The sequence below is a fragment of the Tinamus guttatus genome, unplaced genomic scaffold (assembly GCF_059628265.1).
Source record: "Tinamus guttatus ecotype Peru unplaced genomic scaffold, ASM5962826v1 Tinamus_guttatus_pri_ptg000990l, whole genome shotgun sequence".
Classification (NCBI taxonomy): Eukaryota; Metazoa; Chordata; class Aves; order Tinamiformes; family Tinamidae; genus Tinamus; species Tinamus guttatus.
The window spans coordinates 265,267-289,946 of record NW_028289524.1 but is presented as its reverse complement, the minus strand read 5'-3'; the positions used below and the strand labels follow the sequence as shown (position 1 = coordinate 289,946).

Below are 24,680 nucleotides of genomic sequence, written 5' to 3'. Positions count from 1 at the left end.
TGGGGCCCTATGGAGGAAGAGTGAAGGGGGCCAGGGCCCATGGGGAAAGTGCTCAGGAGGTGGGGGTCCATGTGTGAAGGCTTCGGGGAAACGAGGCCTACAGGTAAAGTATTTAGGAGGTGGGGGCCCACGGGGTAAGGGACCTGGAGGTGGGAAACCCTTAGTGAAGGGTTTGGGAGTTTTGTACCCATGGAAAATGGGTCCTGCAGGTTGGGGCCCATGAGTTGTGGGGCCTGCGGTCTGGAGTCCACAGGAAATGGGTTCTTCAGACTGGGGCCTACTGATGATGGTTCCTGGGGATGGGGGCCCACGGATCATGGGTCCTGGGGATGGGGGTCCATGGGTGAAGTGGTCCTGAGGGGCTGGTCCCATGGATGAAGGGTCCTCTGGGCCTAGCACTGGGATTGAAGCAGCCTGATGGTCAGAAGCTTCCAACAACCAACATTCCTCTTTCTGTAGTGTTTGAACAGTCCTGGAGCAAATCTTGAAGAAGGGAGACTGCATCCCTCTTGAAGCTTCCAGATATGTGGCATTCCAGACACTGAAAAGCAAAGCACGCCTTTCCTCCTTTCTTTTGATTGCCTATTCAGCCTCTAACAGCCTGTCTTGGAACAGCGAGGCGCAATCTGCACCCTGGGGTCTTTCTGCATTCTCTCTCCTGTCTCCTCTGTGTCTGCTCACTCTGCTCGATGCACTAGGGTCATGGGAAGTATTGGTTTAGGGAGCTCCCCTGAAGCAATGAGAAGCTGTAGAGCTGAAGGCCTGATGGAGGAAGTCTGGGACGTGGCTGTTTCCCCTGCCCGCTCCTGCTCCCATCTTAAAGGTCCAGGAGGGTCCAGTGCTTTTGGTGTTGGGGGATTGAGTTTCCTTTGACATCCCCAAGACCTTCTTTGGGTTGCTCCGAGCAGCCAGGAAAATCCCTCTTCTCTAGGGTCTTGCATCAGGGCCTTTTCCCTACTTTTGTAGAGAAGCGCAGGCAGGTCTGGGATCTCCAAAAGCAGCATGGCCCACATCATGACCCGGGACCCCCAGGAGCTTTATGGCTCTCCCATTCCCACATGTCCTGCTTATACTGACAATTTCTAACACCATCTTCACAGGACACGAGCTGGCCATTGTAGAAGCCCTGTTACTCTTTGTTCATTCTGGGACCCAGCTGCTGGTTTGCACTTCAAGGAGTTTAAAGGTTGCTCTGTCTTTCAGGAGGGCTGTTCCTTGTAGCAAGGGAACCTCACTGTTGACATGCTGGACTTAGGCTACACTCAAAGAGCACAATTATTATTTATGAGTATTTTTCATGCTTTATTTCTGTTTCTTTGCAGTTTAGAAACATCCTGTGTTTATTTGCAGCTAGATCTCTAAGGAACTCTCTAAGAAAAGCAGTTGGGAGTTGCAGCGGATGAGCTCTAACTTTCAGCTGCTGATTTCAGTAGAACAGAGAATCTTCTAACAAGAGTGATGGAAGTCCCAAGTGGCTGATGTGAGAAATGGCAGGTTGGGGAGGGGATGAAGAGTGTCCATACAGTGCTTGAGATCTGGGACACTGGTTTTCCTGCATATCCAGACATCATTAGGAGTCATTCTGTATTGATTCCAATTCCAGAATATTGCTGTCAGTTACTTGGAAAGCTGAATATTAATAGTAACAATAAAAGCCTTTAAAATCAGAAATGCTTCTATATTATTGATGTCTCCACCTTTCAGCTAAACTCCCCAAACCTCTTCAATTCGTCATGCAAGACTTGGCAAAAGTTACAAGGACAAACATGGTTTGTGAGAGCTTTTTGCGTTTTAATGAACTCCATGGTGAATTTGGTGCTGAGTCCATGAGCCTCGGTTAGTGAGAGGAGAGCTCAAAGTCAACATCAACCCTCAACATTTTGTTGAGTTTTAATGGGTCCCACTGACAAATTGTCATCATTGGTAACATGTAGGCAGAGGAAATGTGCAGGTGGCTCTGATGCCACATTAAGCCTTCGTGTGCTTTCTCAGTCATAATCTCCAAGCTCAGCCCCTGTGCTTCTGGGAAGGGACATCCTTTCACCCACATGTTTTCCAGGTCCTCCTGTGGACAGCGTGTGGGTGGGAATGTTCAATGCTCAGTGCTGGACAATGATACGACACCTTTCAGGGTATCAGCAAGAGGGACACTGAGGCCACAGTGTCTCCTGGCAGGCCTTGGTGGCAGAGACAACAGCCATAACCAAGAGGATGAAGACCTCCTCTGGTGTCTGTGAGCCCAGGCAGAGCCTTTGTCTGTCTCCACCTGAGCCTGTCCCATGCTGGTTCATACCTGCAGCTGTGTCTGTGCATCCTGCAGACACCCGGTCTGCTTCCCCTGTCACAGCCCTGAAGCCCCAGAAATGCCTGAAGGCTGCAGAGGAGGCAGAAATTATTCCGTCTTAAGTTCGGTCCCTGCTCCTGAGCTGAGCCTGGCTCCTGGGACTGGAGGAGCTCGTGGCAACTTGGCAGGCGCTGCAGAGAGACAGCTCTGCCCAGGAGCAGCTCCTCGTAAAGGAGCAGCAAGACTCAGGGCACTGCCCGCAGGCACCAGGCTGGGACGAGTTGCTCATAAGTGAGGGACAGGTGAGGGACAGTTGGGAATGGGAGGATGATTGAGAACTCGCTGCAGGGAGAAATCTTACCAGCCCGAGACACGGAAAGCGTTTGTCTGCAGGACAACACTGCTGTGCTTACTGGAAGGATCTTTTGAATGCAGCACCTTCCCCAGCTGGGGTGCCTCTCCCAGCTTCTCCTGCATGGAGCTGGTGGTGCTTTGGAGTAGGGATTCCCAGCCAGACCATCAAAGGGACCGGGCAGCACGGCTGCCTTCTCCTCGGGATGGTGCAGGGGTGTGAAGCCAATGAGTGCAGCCAGGTCTGCATGGGCTGTAATTCAGAGCAGTGTCCCTGTGCCGCAGGGTGCTGTGTCCCCGGGGCAGTGACTGCCACCTGCCTGGGACTACAGCATTAACCCTGCCTGGGATATCCCCATGGTGCTGTGGGGCGAAGCTCTGGGTGTGGGGAGAGACTCCCATAAGGACAGGTTCATTTTCTGAAAGAGCCTTTTCAAGAGGACAGTGAAGGCAGTGGTAATGTCTAAGATCAGGAGATTTCTTGTGTCCTCTTTGAGAAGAGCTGGGGGTGTATGGAAAGGAAATGCCAGGTTAGAGCAGGGACCTGATACTCTAGTCCTTTAAATGGAGAGGTCTGTGAGGAACCTCAGAAAGGCCCTGCCCCACTCCCCTGACTGCATACAGCAACAGCTTCACCTTCTCTGGCCTCAACAGGGTTTGTCTGACCTTCTCCTCCCCACCCGTGCAAACACGGAGATCTCCCTGCAGAGCGCCCTGCTGCTGGATATTGCTGCAGGGCAGAGTGAGTGCCCAGGGGATGGGATGGGGTGTGTGGCACTGACAGGGGAAGACACGGGGGAGAGGAGCAGCTGCCAGCAGGACAAGCTCCACCAGTGGAACCAGGATCAGCAAGTGGGAAGGAAATGGAAACATAATTGCTGTGGAAGGGAGGATTTGGATCACCCCCCTGGTCAGTCCCTGCAATGCAGACTTCTTCCTCTAAGCAAAGCCCCGTGTCTCCTCTCCCACCCCTCAAGGCCATGGGGTCCTGGTCATAAGCCCCCTCCTTGGTAGAAGAGCGGCTGCGTCGGTCCTGCAGCCTGGTCCTTTCCCACTGCAGGAGAAGGGGACTGAGAGGGACTGTCCTGAGATGTTGCTGTCTGGGTGGTGATGTGCCTAGCTGGGGGAGGTGAAGGCTTTCCTCAGTGCTCCTTCTCTGTCTGCTACTCCTTACTTTCCCTTGGCAGATGGTTCATAGCATTTCTCTGCATTTCTTCACCTCTCCGTGCTTGGCCCTAAGAAGATGTTTCTCTGGAAACCAGCAGAACTGTAATTTTGCTGAACACATTCTTAAACCCCTTCATTTACAGTCTCAGAAATAGGACTGTTAAGATTGCCCTGAAGGAAGCCATTGGCCCTGCAAAGGTTTGTTTTTTCCCCACTCATGATGCTTTCTATGACAGCTCTTCTAATCATGTCCCATATATTACACCATGCACATCATATATGTAGCGACTAAATACAGATACCTCGAGAGATTTATATTCTCATTGGATTGTAGTGATAAGGGGAGGGAATGTGACTTGTGCATCATGCTTATAGAGAGCTATTATAAGTGATATCTGAAGAGACATTAATAAGATGTTGACCACACAGTTCTTTGGACTGGTACAGATGGATGAGGCACTTAGGGACATGCTTTAGCAGGCATGGTGGTGATGAGTTTATGATTGGACTTGATTATCTTCAACATCTTCTCCAACCGTAATGATTCTAAGATTCTATGATATACTGCTAGTGCACGCTGACTCAAGGCAGTTTTCATGCATCGTCTCAGGAAATTCAGATGAAAATTCCAGGGATCATGTCCAAGAGTTTTTGAGGAAAGCTCCAAACACCTCCTCAAACTGAATAACAGAAGATTCTAAGCACAAAAATTTACCTCGGACATTAAAACGGATCCAGATTCATCAAGTTCAAATCGATAAAGCACTTGTCAGTTTCAATGTTGTGATAAAGACAAGATAAGCATGTTCACAGTCAGAAACCCTGCTTTGTCTGTGGCAATCCCGTTTGGTGGCTCTAGCATGCATTTCTGAGAAAGAAAAGAAAATGTATTTCTTGTTGGATAACTGGCCTTTTCTACAATCTTGTTCTTTGCTGAAGGAGTTTGTCATGAGTGGGAATTATTTCAAATCATCTCAAATACTATCACTAGAACTCATTACATTTTAGTTCTTGTCCATCAATAAAATTATATATCTCCCATCCATATCTTGATTTGAAAGTAACTTTTTTTTTTTTTTAAATTACATGGAAGTAGAAGGAAAGCACCCCTTAGCCGCTTTTTTAAATTGTGTGTGGGAATGGCATTTCTGGAAGGAATTCTACAAGTGTGCACTCTTTACAGCAGATGTATTTCTCCCCTGTGATTGAACCCTAGAAATACCCGCTCAGTGATCTTCACGGTGTAGGAACAGTCTGTGAGGAGTCATGCTGGGTCCCTGTGGTCATCAGGACCATGTGGGAAACCCTCTCCCCATCTCTGTGGCCAGTGGCTCCTCTGGGCCAGCCTCCAGCACTTCTGCCTGGCCTCTTGGCAGAGGGATGTATGGGGATCCCCAGATTTTTAAAATCAAAACTACCCTCATTTTTTCTGCTCAGATAGTCACATAGTGATGGTACCCACTGGGATTTAGAGCTTCAGAGAGGATAATATATTTATTAAGGTAAGAGGATCCTGTTCCTGAAGTTGATGTTTTCCCAAGATTTCCTCTTTACCTTAGCTGACCTAATACTTTGACCCTTGCCATCTATTTAGTGGGGAAGTGCATAGTTGGGAAGTTTTGAAAACCTTGTTCTTGAGTCCTGCTTCAGCACTAGGTTATTTACGTGTGGGTACGAGTTGCTTTCGCTTCTTTCATTTCCTTGTCCTCTTAGGCATCCCCATGCCACATCTGAGTGTATTCAAAGCACAGGTCTACAGACCTCTTTTGAGTGTCTCTTGTTTCTTACAGATGGGCCTTGCAGATCCTTTTAAAAGCTGGACTCACTGCCAGGTCCCTGCAGCTGTTCCCTATGAGGCCCCTGTGTTCAGTGATCTGGGGCCTGCAGCTCTGCAGGAACTGGCAAGGGAAGGACCCGCTGGTTGGAGCACCCAGGAGAACATTTGGGTGGCTGCAAGGAGCTGCTGGAGGTTTTGTGGTCTCAGTGGGCAGCGCTCCCTGCCCCGGCGGCAGCAGCCGCCCGCGCTGTGTGGCCATGGGGCGAGCGCGCTGCGGTGCCGCTGCCCTCCCTGGCAGGCAGGTTCCCCACGCGGGGCCGTGGCTGGATGAGCACAGGCTCAGTGTGCAGCCCGGCCGGACCCCGTCGGGGGGATATCCCTGCGACAGAGCCTGCGTGGGGCAGGGGCAGCCCCAGCGCCCCTCGCAGCCCCTGCCCGCTGCAGGGCCAGCCCTGGCCAGGCCCTGGGGGCGAGGGGCCCAGTCCCCTCTGTGACACGGGCTGCGGTCACAGGGGACGTCCCGTGTCACAGCCACAGCTGCCCTGTCCCGCGCGGCCCGGCCTCTCCCCACACGTCGCGGCGGAGCTGGGAGAGCGCAGGCGCTGGGGCTGCTCTTGGCTCTGCTCTGCTCCAAAGAGCTGCTGGTTCCGAGCGGGAGCCGGCGAGGGGCAGCGTGGGCAGCCTAGTGCTGTGCGACGTGTGCGGAGGAAGAGGAGGAGAGGAGCTCTGTCCTCATCACCTCCCTCTGCAGGGTGACCCAGAGCGAGGAGGAGAAGGATGGCGCTCTGGAAGGGTGGCCACGGGAAACGACGTGGCAAGGTGGTTCCAGAAGTACCCCCAGAAGGTGAGGCCTTCAGGAGATCTTTTCAGGAGCTGTCACAGAGATGAGGAGCTGTGAACTTGGCTGTGGAAACCCCAGCCTGAGGGGGCTGAAGGGGCTGGTGGCAGCAGGCAGAGCCCAGGCTGATGGTCCCCTCTAGCTGTGGTGCCAGTGCGACCGCCAGGACTCCTGGCTCCAGTCCTGATGCTGCCCCTGCAGTCCCGGGGTCCCCAGGCAGAAGTCCCTGTCCCGAGGGTCCCTGCTGGCCTCACAGTGGGGATCACCCACCTCACCTGTGAGCTCCTGGCAGGGGAAGGAGCTGGAGCAGCTCTGGTGGCCGTGTGTGTCCCGGGGCAGCAGCGCCGGCTCCTCCCGCCCGTGCACACAGGTTCCAGCCTGACGGCAATGCCCACCTCAGCACTGCGGCCCCTCGCAGCAGGGGGGTCATTTTGGGGAGGGGTTGCTGTTTGTTGGTGCCTGCTCCTGACATCTCCTTGGTGGGACGTGTGCTGGATGGCTGTGAGTTGCCCAGCCTGGAGCCTGACAGGCAGCCCTTTCCCTTGCTTTTCCAGCGGCTGTGCTCATCTGGGAAGGTGCTTCAGACTATATAGTGGAGAAGCTGGTGCAGAACACGGTGGGTCTGGCCTCCTGTCCCTCCCCTCCATCCCTCCCTGATGGTTTCAGCAATCCTGGCATCTCTGTGCCTTTGGATGCAATGGTTCTGCCCCTCCTTGAAACCAAAAGTAAATCCCTTGGAGAAGGATGCTCCAAAACGCAGCAGTGCAATGGATAATGTCTCCCCAAAGTGAGATGTCAAATCTCCAGTCCAATTTCATTCTGGGGAGTGGTTGGAGACTTTCTTTTCGTTCTCTAGACCCCACTGGCAGAGCGAAATAACAAAGAGAGAGCCTGCCCCCCCCGCTTGTTTTTTTCCCCTTTTTGTGGGGGGATGGGTGGAGGAGGATTATCTCCCTCTTGGAAACCCTTCCTATGGATCTCCTAGATGTGAGAGATGATTAACAGGCAATTTTGAGAGGGGTTGAGGAGGGAGAGGAAACCACCTGGAATGTTCTTCCAAAGGACTTCCCTAAGACTCCTTCCATGCTTTCCAGAGGGCTCCATCTTGTCCCTTTGTATGCCAGGAGGGAGCAGGGCCCATGGACATGCTCTGACAAGATCTGGGTCTCTGTTTCCCTCACCTGATTAGAATTCTTCTCTTCTGTTCTGTTTGCAGGGTGTGAGAATTCGTGAACTTGGGGCCTTCAGGGTTGTTAGAGAAAAAGTCTCCGTTAGAGAAAAAGACGGCAAGACTTCTCCTGTCACGGCCTACAGACCCGTGTTTCACATCTCTGAGGAACTTGCAGAGAGTCATGATCTAGACATAGGGAAGGTTGATGATGCTGGTAAGAAGACAGGTTGAAACGTTTGCTTTTCCTTGCGACATCTGTGGGGTGTGGATAACTGCTTTTCCACAGGGGCTGTTTGAAATCTCTAATAATTCTTTCATTGGGTGCTAAGGAGAGCTTAAAGTCTTTTTTATTTTATTTTTTTTTAATTATATTGTTATGACATCATAATGCACAATCAAATGGCTCTCTCTCTCTCCCTCTTGAACTTGCTTTTACAGCTGTCTCCAATGAAATTTTTCGGAGCAGCTGCTTCCAATGCAATGTAGTTAAAACTCCTGCTCCTTTTTGCTGCCTCAGCAGACTGTGCAAGGATGAAGAGCAGCATTGCTGCTGGCTCTTCCAAGCTGCTTCTGCTTCAAAGCAGATTGAAGACACTCTGGCGGAGTGAAACAGTGATGGGAACACTAGTGTGCAGGAAAACCCCTCTGAGGCCAGCTGTGCCGTGATTGCTGGGCAGTGCTGGCAGCAGTGCAGCTGCAGTGTGATGGGGGTGATGGCCGTGGGCAGCAGGAGCTCTGGGCTGTGTTTCCAGGGGGCCGTTCCTTTCCAGTGACTCTGCCTTGCTGGGGCTATAGTGCTATAACTTCAGTGTGTCATCTTTTGGGAAAGGGCCTTGGTCACCCAAAGCAGGGCTGTGTACTGAGCAGTTCTGAGGGCCTGGGGGTGTCCAGAAGGAGTGAGGTAAAAATGACAATTACTTAACATTCCTTAATAGCGAACATGAATGAAGATTCAGCAATGCTTTCTCTTGGGAACTGGCTCCCTTTCTCCTCTCTCTGTACTGCCATCCTGCCTCACAGTCATGCAAAATAGCCAGGAGCCTTTCTTTGGTTTCTGCAGGAAGGAAGCGCTGCTGTGTTCTTGGCCCATGAAGCTGTGGAGTGCTAGGAATTTCTCCCACAGGAGGAAGGACATTGGTGTCCTTTATGGGTTTCCCTGAGGGTTTAAGAGGACAGCTCTGTAGCACTGTCTTGCTCTGGAAGACCTTCCAGCTGCAGACACTCTCTCTTTCTTTCTGTTTTTCTTAGCCTGCTGAAGAGCTCTGTTAGTGACTGTGTTGCTTTTCTGTTGCTGCCTAGGTTTTAAGGGATGCGTGCGCCTGCGCTACGATCGCGTAGAATATTACAGCTACTTTCCTGCAAAAGTAGCACGGAATTGCATCCAACAGACCATGAAGCAGTTCTCTGACTGTCTTCGGAATGGGACTGACGTGGCCCTTGTTCTGAGGGACGTTGGCATCCTGGTGATTGAAGACAAGGTTGTGAGAATGAGATTTTACAAAAGCCTTCTCGAAAGGATGAATGACTCTGATCTGGTGCTAAGAGCTCTTCTTCGGGTAAGTTCTGCAGTGCTAGCTCTTGCTCTTATGAAGCCGTAACCAAGCCCAAGGGAATGGATTTCTCCTGGGCTGCCACAACATGTCTGGGCATGGGGTCACTCCTGAACTAGAGGAATGGCAGGTCCCTGCACAGTGACCCCTCCTGCCCTTCCCTGCACTGCTGGGGATATCAGACATCTCTGCCAGCTATCTGCTGATCTCAGCCCTCTTTTTCTGAGGCTAGAAGTTGTCAGTGTTTTTCATCCCTCCTGTGTGGCAGGGGGTCATGGTACCTTTGATTGCCCTTGGTGCTGTTGGACGGAGTGGTTTTCTGTAATTCCCTGTCCTTCTGCTGTAAGACTAGGCAACTGCAGCTTGTGGATGAGCTGCCAGCATCCCCGAGGTAGCCTCAGCACATCCTCTTCAGTGGTGTTAGAGCCACAGCAGGTGGCAGGGCTTGTTTCTCCCCCCACTCTCTGAGCTGGAATGCAGAGATCCAAGCAGAGTAAGACGCACATGGAGCCAGAGCACCTCAGCCATTGCCCCGGGATTCCCTGCAGTTCCTGTTCTGTCAAAACAACAAGAGCGTTTTCTTGGCAGCATCTCACATGTGTCCCTCTCCATTGCAGATGCCACAGATGAGGGGTACAGTCATTCCAGACAGTGCAAGAGCTGTTTCACTGACCCTTGCTGGATGTGTGATGGTCTTTCCAAAGTGAGTAATGTTCTACAAAGAGTCCTGCAGGATTGGTCCAGTTCTGTATATTCTGCTGTGGGAAGGGATGGGCTTGAGAGTGGCTCTGACATGTGTCTCCGTCCCCATTGTTACCATGTTCTACAAAGGAATGTGGATTCCTTGCTACAGAACACTGTCCTTTTGCCGTTTGCAGGCAGGAGTTGGAGACCTTTACCAGGAAACCATATGTGAGACTTCCACCTTGGAGACCTCCCCCTGGAGTGGGTCCTTTTCTTCTAATTCCAAGGCTGAGAGTTCCCACTGTGCGTAAAGGAAAACGTGCTTTGAAAAAACACAAGGGAAAGGCTGTTAAGAAAGGTAATGGAGCAGTTGAATCCTGGTGGGGAGTTTGTGTCTTCTCCTTCTCTCCTCCTTGCTGTCAGGTGTTGGTTCCAAGGCTCCAATGCGATGTGTCAGATGCCGTGAGGTGGTGAATGTGGTGCGCAGTGGCGACTGTGATTCTGCTCTGAAGTGTTTTCTTGCCTGCTCCTTGCAGAAGAGCTTCCTGCCAAGAACTCCCTCCTACCGGACTCCCAAGCACCCCTCACAGTACCATCGAGGGATGTGGGAGAAGGAAAGGAGGAGAAAAAAGAGAGTAAGGAGCCTCCGGAAAGGTGAGTAGCTGGGACAGTGGCCATAGGGGACTGTCCATAGGGCTAAGTTCTTAAGGTCCTTTTGTGAGGCTGAGGAAACTCTGTGTTGTTGCAAGGCCTCTGAAGGAGGAGCTGTGTTTGTCTGGGGCTTGCCCCACCATGGGAGCTATTTTCAAGAGGCCAGTGAGTCTGTAGTGAGACAGGATTAAACACCGAGGAGCTCTTTCTTTGTCTTAGCAGTGACTAAAGCACTTGGCAGGACAGGGGCTAACAGTGTGTCTTGGAGTGTGTCCTTGTAAAAGACCCTGCTACATAGAGAGGAAGCCTCAAAGTGGGCACCTGGAGCTTTCCTCTGGGCATGTGGTGCACCCCTGGGTGTTTTGGTGCAGAGGGATTGCTCTCTCCATTGATGACACTGCATCCAGGCAAGCCTGGAGCTTTCCCTGCAGAGGTGGCTCCTGCTGGCAGAAGCAGGTGGCCAGCATGTGAGCAAGGGCTGCAGATCCAGCTCCCCTTGTGCTCATGCAACTCCTTGTGTTGTGTATTTGCAGTGTGCTCCCACCTATCCCAAGGCCCTGCACTCAGGAGTCCGCACACAGTGCGAAGACCTCAACAGCTGAAAGCCAGCCAGCAGCTGCAGGGCCAGGGAATGAAGGCCCTCGGGAGGCAGAAGAGGTAGGTGCTCCTGATGTATGAGGCACTTCTTGTGCCAGGCTGAATTATGCCAAAGCATCAGCCGATGGGTAGTAGCTGTACAAGACCCCTCCAGTGCATTCACTTGAGCTCTCACTGCCTCTTCCATGAGCTTGCTTTCAAAGACACGGCCTGTGCTCTACATTTTTAATGCATCTGTTCCTGCTGTGTTCTCCATGTACACCTCAGAAGTCCCTCCTAATGCCTGTTTCTGACAGAAATATCATTGCTGGTTCTTCTGTGGGTTGAAGACAGAGATGTTCTGTTCATCTCTGTGGTCATTTAGAGGACTGATGAGAACAGAAAAGGGAGGTTCAATCTTGCTAGGATTCACTGAGGGGCACAATGGTGCTGGCAGGCAGCCTCACAAGCATGGTCAGAGGAAAATGTGAGGAATGGTGTTCACTGCATGGAATAAGAGACCTGTTGTCCCTGTCCTTCCCCTCCCTCCCTAGCAGAACTGCCTTGCCCATTCCCTACATTTTGGGGGAACGCCTTCACCTGTGCTCTCCGGCAGGGACTTGTCCATTAGGCAAGAATCGCTCTCCTGCCCAGGGAGGCTCTTGATCGTTGCCCTTGCGGAAAGCCCTGCAGTGTTACTACCCATTCTGCTGTGTTCCCCTGCAGCTCCTCTTCTGTGCAAAGGAGGGGCTGCCGTGCAGAACAGCAAAGACTGTTTCAGAACTTCTAAAAGGCAGTGGCTTCTCTGAAGAGTGGAAGCATTGGCGACCCTTGTGAGGAACAAGGCAGCATCTCACATGTGTCGTCTCCTTTGCAGATGTCAGTGAGGAAAGATTTGGTGCTGTCAGGCACCCAGAGAGCTGGCTCTGCCATCGATCTTCCAAAGTGAGTATGTTTGCTTACTGGCTGACCATGTGAGCATCCTCTCAGCACGTGTTTGGTAGTGTTGCATTGTCAGGGCTTGTGAAGGTGCTCTCTGGAAGTGGTTTGGGAGTAACTCTTTCAAGTGGTTGGAAACCAGTGAACTCCAGGCTTTTCTGGCTTTGTTCAGGCTCTGCTGTGGAGCTCTGTGCAGGGTCTCCTGGAGAGCTCTGTGGTGGCTCCCAGCTTGTTGAGGCTTTGTTCGCTTAGCGACCTGGAGGCTGGAGGCTGTTCTTTCCAGGTGAAGCGGTGCATGCGTAGGAGGGACTGACAGAGATGTGCAGGGCAAGACTGGGATTTGAAATGGTGGCGGAAAATGGGAAGAAAGGAAAGGAGGCCAATCTGTCCTGCCAGGACAGGAGTGTGGAGAGCAGTTGGGTGCTCACCTCCCGAGGCAGCTTGGGGGATATGGCTGGGGAGACTTCAAGAAAGCTTTTTTGTAGGAAGGGGATTGGAAGCCTTGGAGCAGGCTGGGGAGGAAGTTTATGCAGTGGAGCTCTGTACTGGGTCACTCCACTTCCCATGACAGTCCTGCAGAATTGGGTCTATTCTGCATATTCTGCTCTAGGCAAGGATGGGCATCAGAGTAGCTCTAAGATGTGTCCTCTTAGTTAGCAAATGCTGCAAAGGAAATGTGGAATCCTCATGTAAGTACGCTGTCCATTTGCTGCTTGCAGGCAGGAGCTGGAGACTTCTCCCAGTCTACCACTGGTGAGACCTCCAACTGGGAGACCTCCCACTGGGAGAGGTTCAGCTCTTCCACATCGACGGCTGAGAGGTTTCACTGTGGATGAAGGAAAGCCTGGTGTGGAAAAGGAGGAGAAGAAGACTGTTGAGAAAGGTAATGGAACAATTGAATCCTGGTGGGGAGTTTGTGTCTTCTCTCCTCCTTGCTGTCAGGTGTTGGTTCCAATGTTCCAAACCGATGTGTCAGATGCCGTGAAGCACTAGTTGTGCTGCCTCTGAGCCCTGAAGGCAAATGTCATGTGACTCCCAAGGGAGGAAGAGCTCAGGGCAGCCCAGCACTCCCACATGCAGTTGGTCCCTCTGAGTTAAGCTTTCCCACCAGACTCTGTGCACCAGTGTACCAGCAGTCAAACTACGCTTCCATTTGAGGAGGTTGTGCGGGAGAGAGACAAAGTTGAGGGTAACTCCTGGGAATCATCCTTTATGCGTGGAGCAGAATGATAATGGGAAGAGTGCCCTATCTCCTGACCTATCTCCTGGAACCAAAGGAACCTGTTCAGGATGGTCAGGAGGATAGTCCTGGGTGCCAAGACTTCACTGGATTTTCAAAGAAAGCAGCTCGCCTCTTTCCTTGTGAGCTACTCCTATGCATTCCCTAAACACTTCTTTTGGGTTGACTGTGTCACCAGAGGCAGCTCAGGCCTGTGAGACCTGTAGAAGGCTCCCACGACCTTTTCCACTCTTATGGAGAAGTTACTGTCCCAAAGAGACTCCCTTAGAACACCAACACAGCACTGCAAGCCCTCCTTTTCATAGTGTGCACATGAAAGAGCAGGAGCAAAGCCCCATGTCAAGAAATGGTGTTGTGGAGAAAAGAGGGATGTGGAACTTCTAGAGAGGGTCCATCATAGAGCTACCAACATGATTAAGGGACTGCAGCATCTATCTTACAAGGAAAGACTAAGCCAACCACGCCTGTTTGGCCTGGCGAAGATGGAGATGGGATCTTATCAACATATACAAATACCTGAGGGGAGAATGTAAAGAGGATAGGACCAAACTCTTCCCAGTGGTAGCCAGTGATAGGATAAGGGATAATAGGAGCAACTTGGAACTTGGAACTTCTGGACAGACATTTCCTGTCCAGATGAGGAAATACTTCTTCACTGAGAGGGTGAAAAAGCACTGGAGTAGGCTGCCCAGAGAGGTTGTGGAGTCTCCTTCTCTGGAGATCTTCAAAACCCACCTGGATGGAATCCTGTGGCATGTGCTCCAGTTGTCCCTGCAGGAGCAGAGGGTTTGGGCTAGGTGATCTCTAGAGGTGTCTTCCTACCTCAAGCATTGTGTGATGCTGCGAAAAGCAAAGAGTTGGACAGGAGTCGGTATGAGGACAGGTGACAGACTGCCTAGGTGACCTGGCTGTAAAGGTCTCCAGTTGAGGCTTTGCAGTTCCATCCCAGGTTGAAGTAGATCTCTACGTCACTCCTGTCCCAGTGGTGACTGTGATTCTGCTCTGAAGTGTTTTCTTGTCTCCTCCTTGCAGAAGAGCTTCATGCCAAGCACTCCCTCCTACCGGAGTCCCAAGCACCCCTCAAAGCACCATCAAGGGATGTTGGAGAAGGAAAGGAGGAGAAAACAGAGAGGAAGAAGCGTCCTGAAAGGTGAGTAGCTTGGGACAGTGGACATAGGGGACTGTCCATAGGGCTGGGTTCCTAAGGTCCTTTTGTGAGGCTGAGGAAACTCTGTGTTGTTGCAAGGCCTCTGAAGGAGGAGCTGTGTTTGTCTGGGGCTTGCCCCACCACGGGAGCTATTTTCGAGAGGCCAGTGAGTCTGTAGTGAGACAGGATTAAACACTGAGGAGCTCTTTCTTTGTCTTAGCAGTGACTAAAGCACTTGGCAGGACAGGGGCTAACAGTGTGTCTTGGAGTGTGTCCTTGTAAATGACCCTGCTACATAGAGAGGAAGCCTCAAAGTGGGCACCTGGAGCTTTCCTCTGGGCATGTGGTGCACCCCTGGGTGTTTTGGTGCAGAGGGATTGCTCTCTCCATTGATGACACTGCATCCAGGCAAGCCTGGAGCTTTCCCTGCAGAGGTGGCTCCTGCTGCAGAAGCAGGTGACCAGCATGTGAGCAAGGGCTGCAGATCCAGCTCCCCTTGTGCTCATGCAACTCCTTGTGTTGTGTATTTGCAGTGTGCTCCCACCTATCCCAAGGCCTTGCGCTCAGGAATCCGCAAAAAGTGCAAAGAAATCAACAGCTGAAACCCGACCAGCAGCTGCAGGGCCAGGGAATGAAGGCCCTCGGGAGGCACAAGAGGTAGGTGCTCCTGATGTATGAGGCTATTCTTGTGCCAGGCTGAATTATGCCAAAGCATCTGCCAATGGGTAGTAGCTGTACAAGACCCCTCCAGTGCGTTCACTTGAGCTCTCACTGCCTCTTCCATGAGCTTGCTTTCAAAGACATGGCTTGTGCTCTACTTTTTTAATGCATCTGTTCCTGCTGTGTTCTCCATGTACACCTCAGAAGTCCCTCCTAATGCCTGTTTCTGACAGAAATATCATTGCTGGTTCTTCTGCGGGTTGAAGACAGAGATGTTCTGTTCATCTCTGTGGTCATTTAGAGGACTGATGAGAACAGAAAAGGGAGGTTCAATCTTGCTAGGATTCACTGAGGGGCACAATGGTGCTGGCAGGCACCTCACAAGCATGGTCAGAGGAAAGTGTGAGGAGTGGTGTTCACTGCATGGAATAAGAGACCTGTTGTCCCTGTCCTTCCCCTCCCTCCCTAGCAGAACTTCCTTGCCCATTCCCTACATTTTGGGGGAACGCCTTCACCTGTGCTCTCCTGCAGGGACTTGTCCATTAGGCAAGAATTGCTCTCCTGCCCAGGGAGGCTCTTGATCGTTGCCCTTGCGGAAAGCCCTGCAGTGTTACTACCCATTCTGCTGTGTTCCCCTGCAGCTCCTCTTCTGTGACAAGGAGGGGCTGCCGTGCAGAACAGCAAAGACTGTTTCAGAACTTCTCAAAGGCAATGGCTTCTCTGAAGAGTGGAAGCATTGGCGGCCCTTGTGAGCAACAAGATCGTTTTCTTGGCAGCACCTCACATGTGTCCCTCTCCTTTGCAGATGTCAGCGAGGAAAGATTCGGTGCTGTCAGGCACCCAGAGAGCGGGCTCTGCCGTCCATCTTCCAAAGTGAGTATGTTTGCTTGCTGGCTGACCATGTGAGCATCCTCTCAGCACGTGTTTGGTAGTGTTGCATTGTCAGGGCTTGTGAAGGCGCTCTGGAGGTGGTTTGGGAGTAACTCTTTTGAGTGGTTGGAAACCCATGAACTCCAGGCTTTTCTGGCTTTGTTCAGGCTCTGCTGTGGAGCTCTGTGCAGGGGCTTCTGGAGAGCTCTGTGGTGGCTCCCAGCTTGTGGAGACTTTGTTCCCTTAGCGACCTGGAGGCTGGAGGCTGTTCTTTCCAGGTGCAGTGGTGCATGCGTAGGAGGGACTGCCAGGGATGTGCAGGGCAAGACTGGGATTTGAAATGGTGGTGGAAAATGGGAGGAAAGGAAAGGAGGCCAGTCTGTCCTGCCAGGACAGGATTTGGAGAGCAGTTGGGTGCTCACCTCCCGAGGCAGCTTGGGGAATATGGCTGGGGAAACTTCAAGAAAGCTTTTTTGTAGGAAGGGGATTGGAAGCCTTGGAGCAGGCTGGGGAGGAAGTTTATGCAGTGGAGCTCTGTACTGGGTCACTCCACTTCCCAGGACAGTCCTGCAGAACTGGGTCTATTCTGCTGTAGGCAAGGATGGGCATCAGAGTAGCTCTAAGATGTGTCCTCGTAGTTAGCAAAAGCTGCAAAGGTAATGTGGAATCCTCATGTAAGTACGCTGTCCATTTGCTGCTTGCAGGCAAGAGCTGGAGACTTCTCCCAGTCTACCACTGGTGAGACCTCCAACTGGGAGACCTCCCACTGGGAGAGGCCCAGCTCTTCGACATCGGCGGCTGAGAGGTTTCCCCGCAGATGAAGGAAAGCCTGCTGTGGAAAAGGAGGAGAAGACGACTGTTGAGAAAGGTAATGGAGCACGTAATCCTGCTGGGGCTTTTGTCTTCTCCTTTTATCCTCCTTGCTGTCATGTGTTGGAGCCATATCTCCACTGTGGTGTGTCAGAATCCATGAGGCATTAGTTGTGCTGCCTCTAAGCACTGAAGGCAAATGTCAAGTGTCTCCCAAGGGAGGAAGAGCTCAGGGCAGCCCAGCACTCCCACATGCAGTTGGTCCCTCTGAGTTAAGCTTTCCCACCAGACTCTGTGCACCAGTGTGCCAGCAGTCAAACTGCGCTTCCATTTGAGGAGGTTGTGCGGGAGAGAGACAAAATCGAGGGTAATTCCTGGGAATCATCCATTATGCGTGGAGCAGAATGATAATGGGAAGAGTGCCCTACCTCCTGACCTATCTCCTGGAACCAAAGTAACCTGCTCAAGAAGGTCAGAAGGGTAGTAATAATTGCCAAGACTTCACTGGATTTTCAAAGCAAGTGGCTCTGCCCTTTCCTATACATTCCCTAAGCACTGCCTTTGGGTTGACAGTATTGCCAGAGGCATCTCAGGCCTGTGAGATCTGTAGAAGGATTCCAGGATCTGTTCCTCTCTTGTGGAGAAATTATTGCTCCAAAGAGACTCACTTAGGCTACTGACAAGTGCTTGTGAGCCCTTCTTTTAATAGCATGGATGTGGGAGAGCAGGAGCAACATGAGAGCATGCTAGAGCAGGAGCCCCACATCAGGAAATGATGTTGCACAGAAAAAAAAAAGATGAGCGAATGTTAGAAGATGTCACAGACTAACCAGGAGCCCTGGTTTTAAAGGTCTTCAGTTGAGGCCTCACAGTTCCATCCCAGCATGGAGGGGACCTGTATGTCACTCCTGTCCCAGTGGTGACTGTGATTCTGCTCTGAGATGTTTTCTTGTCTCCTGCTTGCAGAAGAGCTTCCTGCCAGGCATTGCATCTTACGGACACCCCATCCACCCTTCAAAGTATCATCTGGGAAAGTGGGACAATCCAAGGAGGAGAAAGTGGTGAGGAAGGCCCCTCCTAGCAGGTGAGTAGCTTGGGTCAGTGGATTTTGGGACTGTCCATGGGGCTGGGGGTCTAGAGGTCCTTCTGTGAGGCTGAGGAAAATCCTGTGTTCTTGCAAGGCCTCTGAAGGAGAAGGGTTTTATGTCTGAGGCTTGCCTCACCATAGGGACTATTTTCAAGAGGCCAGTGAGTCTGTAGTGAGGCAGGATTAAACATAGAGAAGCTCCTTCTTTTGCCTTTCCAGGGCCTTATAGTTTGGCAGAATAGGGGCTAATGGTGTGTGCTTGTGTCCTGCTGCTCTCCAAGCTGCATGGAGAGAAAGCCTCAAAGCGGACACCTGGATCTTTCCTCTGGGCATGTGGTGCATCCCTGGGTGTTTTGGTGAAGGGGATTGCCCTCTTCATTGATAACACAACCACCAGGGGAGCCTGGGTCTTTCCCTGCAGAGCTGCCTTCTGCTGCAGAAGCAGGTGCCCAGTGTGTGAGCAAGGCCAAATTGACCCTGTGCTCATGCGGATCCTCATGTTGTGTATTTGCAGTGTGCTCCCACGTATCCCAAGGCCCTGCACACAGGTGGCAGAACGACATGGGAGGAGAACTTCCTTTGCAACCCGACCACCATCTGCAGGGTCATGGAATGAAGGGCCTCAGGAGGCCGAAGAGGTAGGTGCTCCTGATGTATGAGGTTCTTCTTGTGCCAGCCTATGTTATGCAAAAGCATCAGTCGATGGCTAGTAGCTGTACAAGACCCCTCCAATGTGTTCATTTAAGCTCTCAGCCTTTGCCATGAGCTTGCTTTCACAGACATGGCTTGTGCTCTGCTTTTGTAATGCATCTGTAGCTTCTGCATGCTGAGAGCAGCTGAGTGGACTGGTAAGCAGGGCAAAGACCTGTTGGGTATTTTCTTGCAGGTCCAGAAAGAAGTACCAGTTCTTCCAGCAGTGTCCGTATGCTACCTGGGAAAAAATAAGGGTGTGTCCGTGACCTACTCCTTATCTGGGTTAACGGAGGAGGTGAAAACTGAGGCCCAGCAACAGGGGACTCAACGGAAAGGGTACGTATGTGCCAGCTTCAGGAAAATCCTGGGACCACTGGGTAGCAGAGACCCCCAGAGGGGTAAGACTCCCAAACCTAGAGGCACTGGGTTGGACAGAGCACCCTGAGAGTTCTCACAACATGGGATCGATCTGGGTTCCACCTAGACACTAAGCGCCTCTGTCCAGCCCCAAGCAAATGCCAAGCGCTCTTTTGGAGGGTATAAATGGGACCAGGGTGGAGGAGCTGGGGAAGGACAAAAGCAGGAGGGGTCTCGGAGTGAGAGATGTCAGTGCTGCTGCATCCTCTTCACACTGGCCTAGGAAGAGACTTCCCTTCCACCCAAGGGGTAGCTCTTGACCACTCAGCACAGGCTGCCACTTTGGGACCTACAAGTCCTGAACAGCTGAGCACAAAGGGGCCCCTCCAGCGTTTGCCTGCACCTTTTCCTACTGCTCCCCAAAGGCAGATCCCAGAGCCAGGGTCACCCCCAGTCTGGACCCCAGCAGGCCCAGCCCCAGACTGATGTGCTGCATGGGGACCTTGTTTGGACACAGGGGCCTGTGTTACATGATGGGGAGTGGGGAGACGCTATCAGAAGCACATCCAAGCATACATGTCCTGAGCTAGTGTGTGGTATTTCTCTGCCTTTGTCCCTGTGCATCACGCAGCCTCTTCCTTTCTCTCTCCTCAGTACTGGCAAGACGGGCAAGAAGAACAAGCAGTGACCGTCCGTGATGCCTGGACACAGGAAGCTTTATTTTGAATTAAAACATATCCCTCAACTGGTGTGTCCCGTTTCTGAGTGGGATTGGAGGAGAATAACAATGATCCTAAGGGCCAGAAGAAGAATGTCACAAGCAGGAGAGTTGGGGCCAGGAGGGTCCATGGCGACAAATCCTGGCTGAGTCCTGATGTGTCCCCTCTGTGCTGATAAAGGTGACCTGGCAGTCTGTCTGGGCCCTGTGGGCACTGATAGGTCTTGGTGGCCCTGAGCAGCCTCCCTTGGGGCCTGCGCTCATCCCTGCCCATGGGCCCAGTTCCCACCAGCTCTGAACATGGGGCCCACAGTCTCTGCCAGAGGGGCCAGTCTCCAGCCCCAGCCTGGGCTCTTTGCCTCTCTCCAGGACCGCCTGGCACAAGCAGCCCCTTCCCAGGGCTGGGGCTCTCTGCAGGGCTCCATGGGGCATAGAGGGACTGTGGGAGGGCAGGGATGGAGCCGTGTCCCCCACAGGTCACACAGCCACTGCTGGCAGCGCCTGCCCCGGGCTGGCACTCGGCATGGCCAGGCCCAGGGCTGGAGGCAGCTGCAGCCGGGCGTCCGGGAGGGGAGGCAGGAGGAGCTGCCCCACGGCCTCAGAAACAGCAGCCTGGAGCCAGCGCCCAGGGCACTGAAGTCCCACGAGCTCCCGAATGGCACCACGAGCTCCCACAGCGGGAGAGTGCAGAGCCCCCAGGGCCGCGAAGGCGGCTGCTCCCGGCGCTGCTGCCAGGCCAGGAGGTCCTGGGTGACCGTGACGAGGGCATCGCGGCCCTCCTCTGGCCCCGGGGCCTGGTGCCAGGTGCCTGCCCCAGGGCAGGGAGGGTCGGTTCGAGGGACGGTGACGGGGAGGTGCCAGGTGCTGGCTGGGCTGGGACTGCGGGAGAGCAGGTGCCACCTGCGGACTGTGCCAGGGAGGCTGCGGGCTGAGACGTGGATCCCGCCTGCCCCAGCACAGGGGCCAGCCCCGAGTTCCCAAGCAGACATGCAAGGAAGTGGATGTACTTATTTACTTATTGTATTTGTCTGAGATGGATGTACAAGAGAAAAATAAGAAAGAAAGAAATGCATAAAAAACATCCTTGATGTCAGATTTTCGGGTGAGTGAATGAGCATGGGTCAGTTATTGGCAGTGACCTCATATCCATTGAATCATCTTTTTCAATGCATTCCTGAGCTCCTTGTCCTCACGCTGTAGATAAGGGGGTTCACGGCTGGAGGCATCACTGAGTACAGAACGGCCACCATCAGATCCAGAGCTGGGGAGGAGACACACAGGATCTTTCGAAGATGATGGAGAGTGGCTTAGCTATGACATCCACCAGCTCCCACAGCACTCTGGGGTGCATCCCATCAGGGCCCATGGATTTGTGGGTATCCAGTTTCCTTAGGTGCTCTCTGGCCCAATCTTCATCTACCCAGGGCAGGTCTTCCTCTTCCCCGGCTTCTTCTCTTGTCCCTAGCACCTGGGGCTCTAAAGGGCTGCCCTTGGTAAACACCGAAGCAAAGAAGGCATTGAGCAACTCTGCTTTTTCTGTGTTATTTGGAACCAGAGCGCCCATCCCGTTCACCAGCGGACCTACGTTTTCCCTGATCTTCCTTTTGCTGTTAATATATTTGAAGAAGTTTTTCTTGTTATTTTTAACATCCCTTGCCAGATTGCGTTCCAACCGCGCCTTAGCTTTCCTAGTCGCATCTCTGCATTCCCTGGCTACGTTCCTGTATTTCTCCCAGGGAGCCTGTCCTTTTTTCCACATTCTATATACTGCTGCCTTCTGCTTGAGCATTGCCACAAGCTCCTTGCTCATCCACGCAGGTCTCCTGCCCCCTCTGCCTGCCTGACTTCTTACACACAGGGATGCATTGTTGCTGGACGTGGAGGAAGTGCTGCTTGAAAACTAACCAGCTCTCTTGGGCCCCCTACCTTCGAGAGCTCTAGCCCATGGGATTCTTCTGAGGAAGTCTCTGAAGAGGCTAAAGTTGGCCCTCTTGAAGTCCATCGTTGCAAGGCTACTTACAGCCCTGCCACCTCCTCGTGGGATCCTGAACTCCACCAACTCATGGTCACTGCAGCCGAGGCTACCCCCCACCTTAACATCTCCTACAAGTGCCTCCCTATTGATAGCACGAGGTCCAGGAGCCTAGCTCTCCTCGTCGGCTCTTCCACAACCTGCGTCAAAATGTTAGCGTCGATGCTCTGCAGGAACCTCCAGGACTGTTTGTGCCTGGCTGTGTCATCCTTCCAGTTGATGTCGGGGTAGTTGAAGTCTCCCCCATGAGAACCAGGGCCTGTGACTGTGAGACAATATCCAGCTGACTATAAAAGGCCTCATCAACCTCCTCGTCTCGGTCAGGTGGCCTGTAGCAGACACCCACCACAGTGTCTCCCACATTAGCCTGCCCTCTAATCCTTACCCACAAGCTCTCAACTCGCTCATCCTCCACTCCCAGGTTGAGCTCCATGCATTCCAGTTGCTCTCTCACATAAAGAGCAACTCCACTACCTCGCCTTCTCAGCCTGTCCTTCCTAAAGAGCACATAGCCTTCCATGGCAGCGCTCCAGTCGTGCGAGCTATCCCACCACGTCTCTGTGATTCCAATGAGATCATGTAGGTGGGATCGCACACAGATCTCCAGTTCATCCTGCTTATTCCCCACGCTTCGCGCATTGGTGTACAGGCATTTCAGGGAAGTAACCGAGCCCGCAGGTTTCCCAGGAGTGGTGAAAGAGGATGCTCCGTGATCATTTCCTATCCTCACTTCCCCACTAGCATACTTCTGCTGGACTCCATCTGAGCTAGGCTGCACGGTACTGTTCGCTGTGTCTGTGTGACGCTCCCCTTCCCCCTTCTTGTCTAGTTTAAAGCCCTCCTAACCAGGTTGGCCAGCCTTTTGGCAAAGAGATGTGTGCCCCTCTTGCTGAGATGGGTCCCATCATTTCCCACTAGCTGGTTGTCATTAAACAGAGCCCCATGGTCATAGAAGGCAAAACCCTGTTGCCAAGCCCAGCGGCGCAGCCAGTTGTTAATCTGCCATATCCGACTTCTCCTCCTTGAATCCCTTCCCCTGGTTGACAGCATAGAGGAGAACACTACCTGGGCTCCCATACCTTTGATGGCTATCTCATAGATACACTCTAATCTTTTCAAAGTTAATGTTCTCTGCTAAGGGAGCCGGGGATTTCACAGACCAGCTGCAATCCCTGACAATTGCATGCAATAGGGATGAGGATGGGGATCACAAAGGATGAGGCTAAGTCTGAGGAACTTAATGCCTAGTTTGTCTCAGTTTTTAACAACAAGACCAGTTCTCCTCAAGGTGCTTGCCCCCTGAGCTAGAAGACACCTGTGTAGAGCAGAACAACTCCCCCATAAATCAGGAGGAAACAGTCACTGACCTGGTACTCCACTTGGACATGCACACGTCCATCTATGGGTCCAGGTGACATCCACCTAAAGATTCTGAGGGAGCTGGCAGAAGTGCTCGTCAAGCCACGCTCCATCATCTATCAGCAGTCCTGGTCAACAGGGGAGCTCCCCGATGGCTAGAGACTTGCCAATGTCGGCAAGATGGAGGATCCAGGGAAACTACAGGCCTGTCAAGCATGACCTCAGTATTGGGGAAAGTTATGGAGCAGATCATATTGAGGGCAATCATACAGCATGTCCTTGATAAGCAGGGAATCAGGCTGGAGCAATATGGGTTCATGAAAAGCAGGTCCTGCCTGACCAGCTTGATCTCCTCAGACCAGGTGACCTGCCTAATGGATGTGGGAAAGGCTGTGGACATGGTCTCAGTAGACTTTAGGAAGGTTCTTGACACAGTCTTCCACTGCATTCTCCTGGAGAAACCGGCAGCCCATGGCTTAGACAGGTGTACTCTTTGCTGGGAGAAAAACGGAGAAGATGGCCAGGCCCAGAGAGTGGTGGTGAATGGTGTTAAATCCAGCTGGTGACTGGTCACAAGCGGTGTTCCCCCAGGGTCAGTGTTGGGTCGAGTCCTCTTTAATATCTTTGTCAATGATCTGGGGGGGATTGAGTGCACCTTCAGCAAGTTTGCAGACAACACCAAGCTCAAAGGAACATTTGATCAACTTGAGGGCAGGAAGGCTCTAGGGCAGGATCTGGACAGTCTGGATCAATACACTGAGGCCAACTGTGTGAGTTTCAACAAGGCCAAGTGCTGGATCCTGCACCTCAGTCACAAGAACCCCATGCAGCTACAGGCCTGAGGCTGAGTGGTTGGAGGGCTGCGTGGCAGAAAAGGATCTGCGAGTGTTGGTTGACAACCATCTGACCATGAGCCAGCAGTGTGCCCAGATGGTCAAGAAGGCCAAAGGCATTCTGGCTTGTATCAGGAACAGTGTAGCCAGCAGGACCAGGGAAGCGATCATCCCCCTGTACTCAGCATTGGTGAGGCTGCACCTCGAATCCTGTGTTCTGTTTGGGGTCCCTCACTACAAGAAAGACATGGAGGTGCTGGAGTGACTCCAAAGAAGAGGAACAAAGCTGGTAAAGGGACTGGAGCACAGACCTTATGAGGAGCGGCTGGGGGAGTTGAAGTTATTTAGTGTGGAGAAGAGGAAGTTCAGGGGTGACCTTATCACTCTTTATAACTGCCTTAGAGGAGGTTGTAGTGAGGCAGGGTTATCTCTTCTCCAATATATGAAAATAGGACAAGAGGAGAAGGCCTCAAGTTGTGCCAGGGGAGGTTCAGGATAGATTTTAGGAGAAAATTCTACACAGAAAGAGTAATCAAGCATTGGAACAGGCTGCCTGAAGAAGTGGTGGGGCAGTATTTAAGAAACGTGTAGATGAGGCACTCATCTGAGGCTGTTCTATCTGTCAAAAACATCTCAAGGAAGGTTAGTCCTTGTAGACTGGGAACCTCCCTGGAGGCAATTTGGACTCAACATAGTGATCAGGATTGCATTCTGTTTCTTAGGACAGAGGATAAAGCTTATGCTTGTCATACAGGTGATTAGTTTTTTTATCTCATAGGACCCTGGATGAACTGCAACAGCTGTAACATTCAGCTCCTGCCTGGAGCAGAAAAAGGCTAGATTTGAACCAGAGCTATCCAAGTCCCCAGTGGCTGAGGAGAGAAAT

General features: G+C 52.2%; 1 pseudogene; it reads left to right on the top strand.

Annotated features, from left to right (window-relative positions):
• The window catches only part of LOC148590930 (ATPase family AAA domain-containing protein 2-like), a 376,234-nt pseudogene that overhangs the window by 133,278 nt on the left and 218,276 nt on the right, over window positions 1–24,680 (top strand).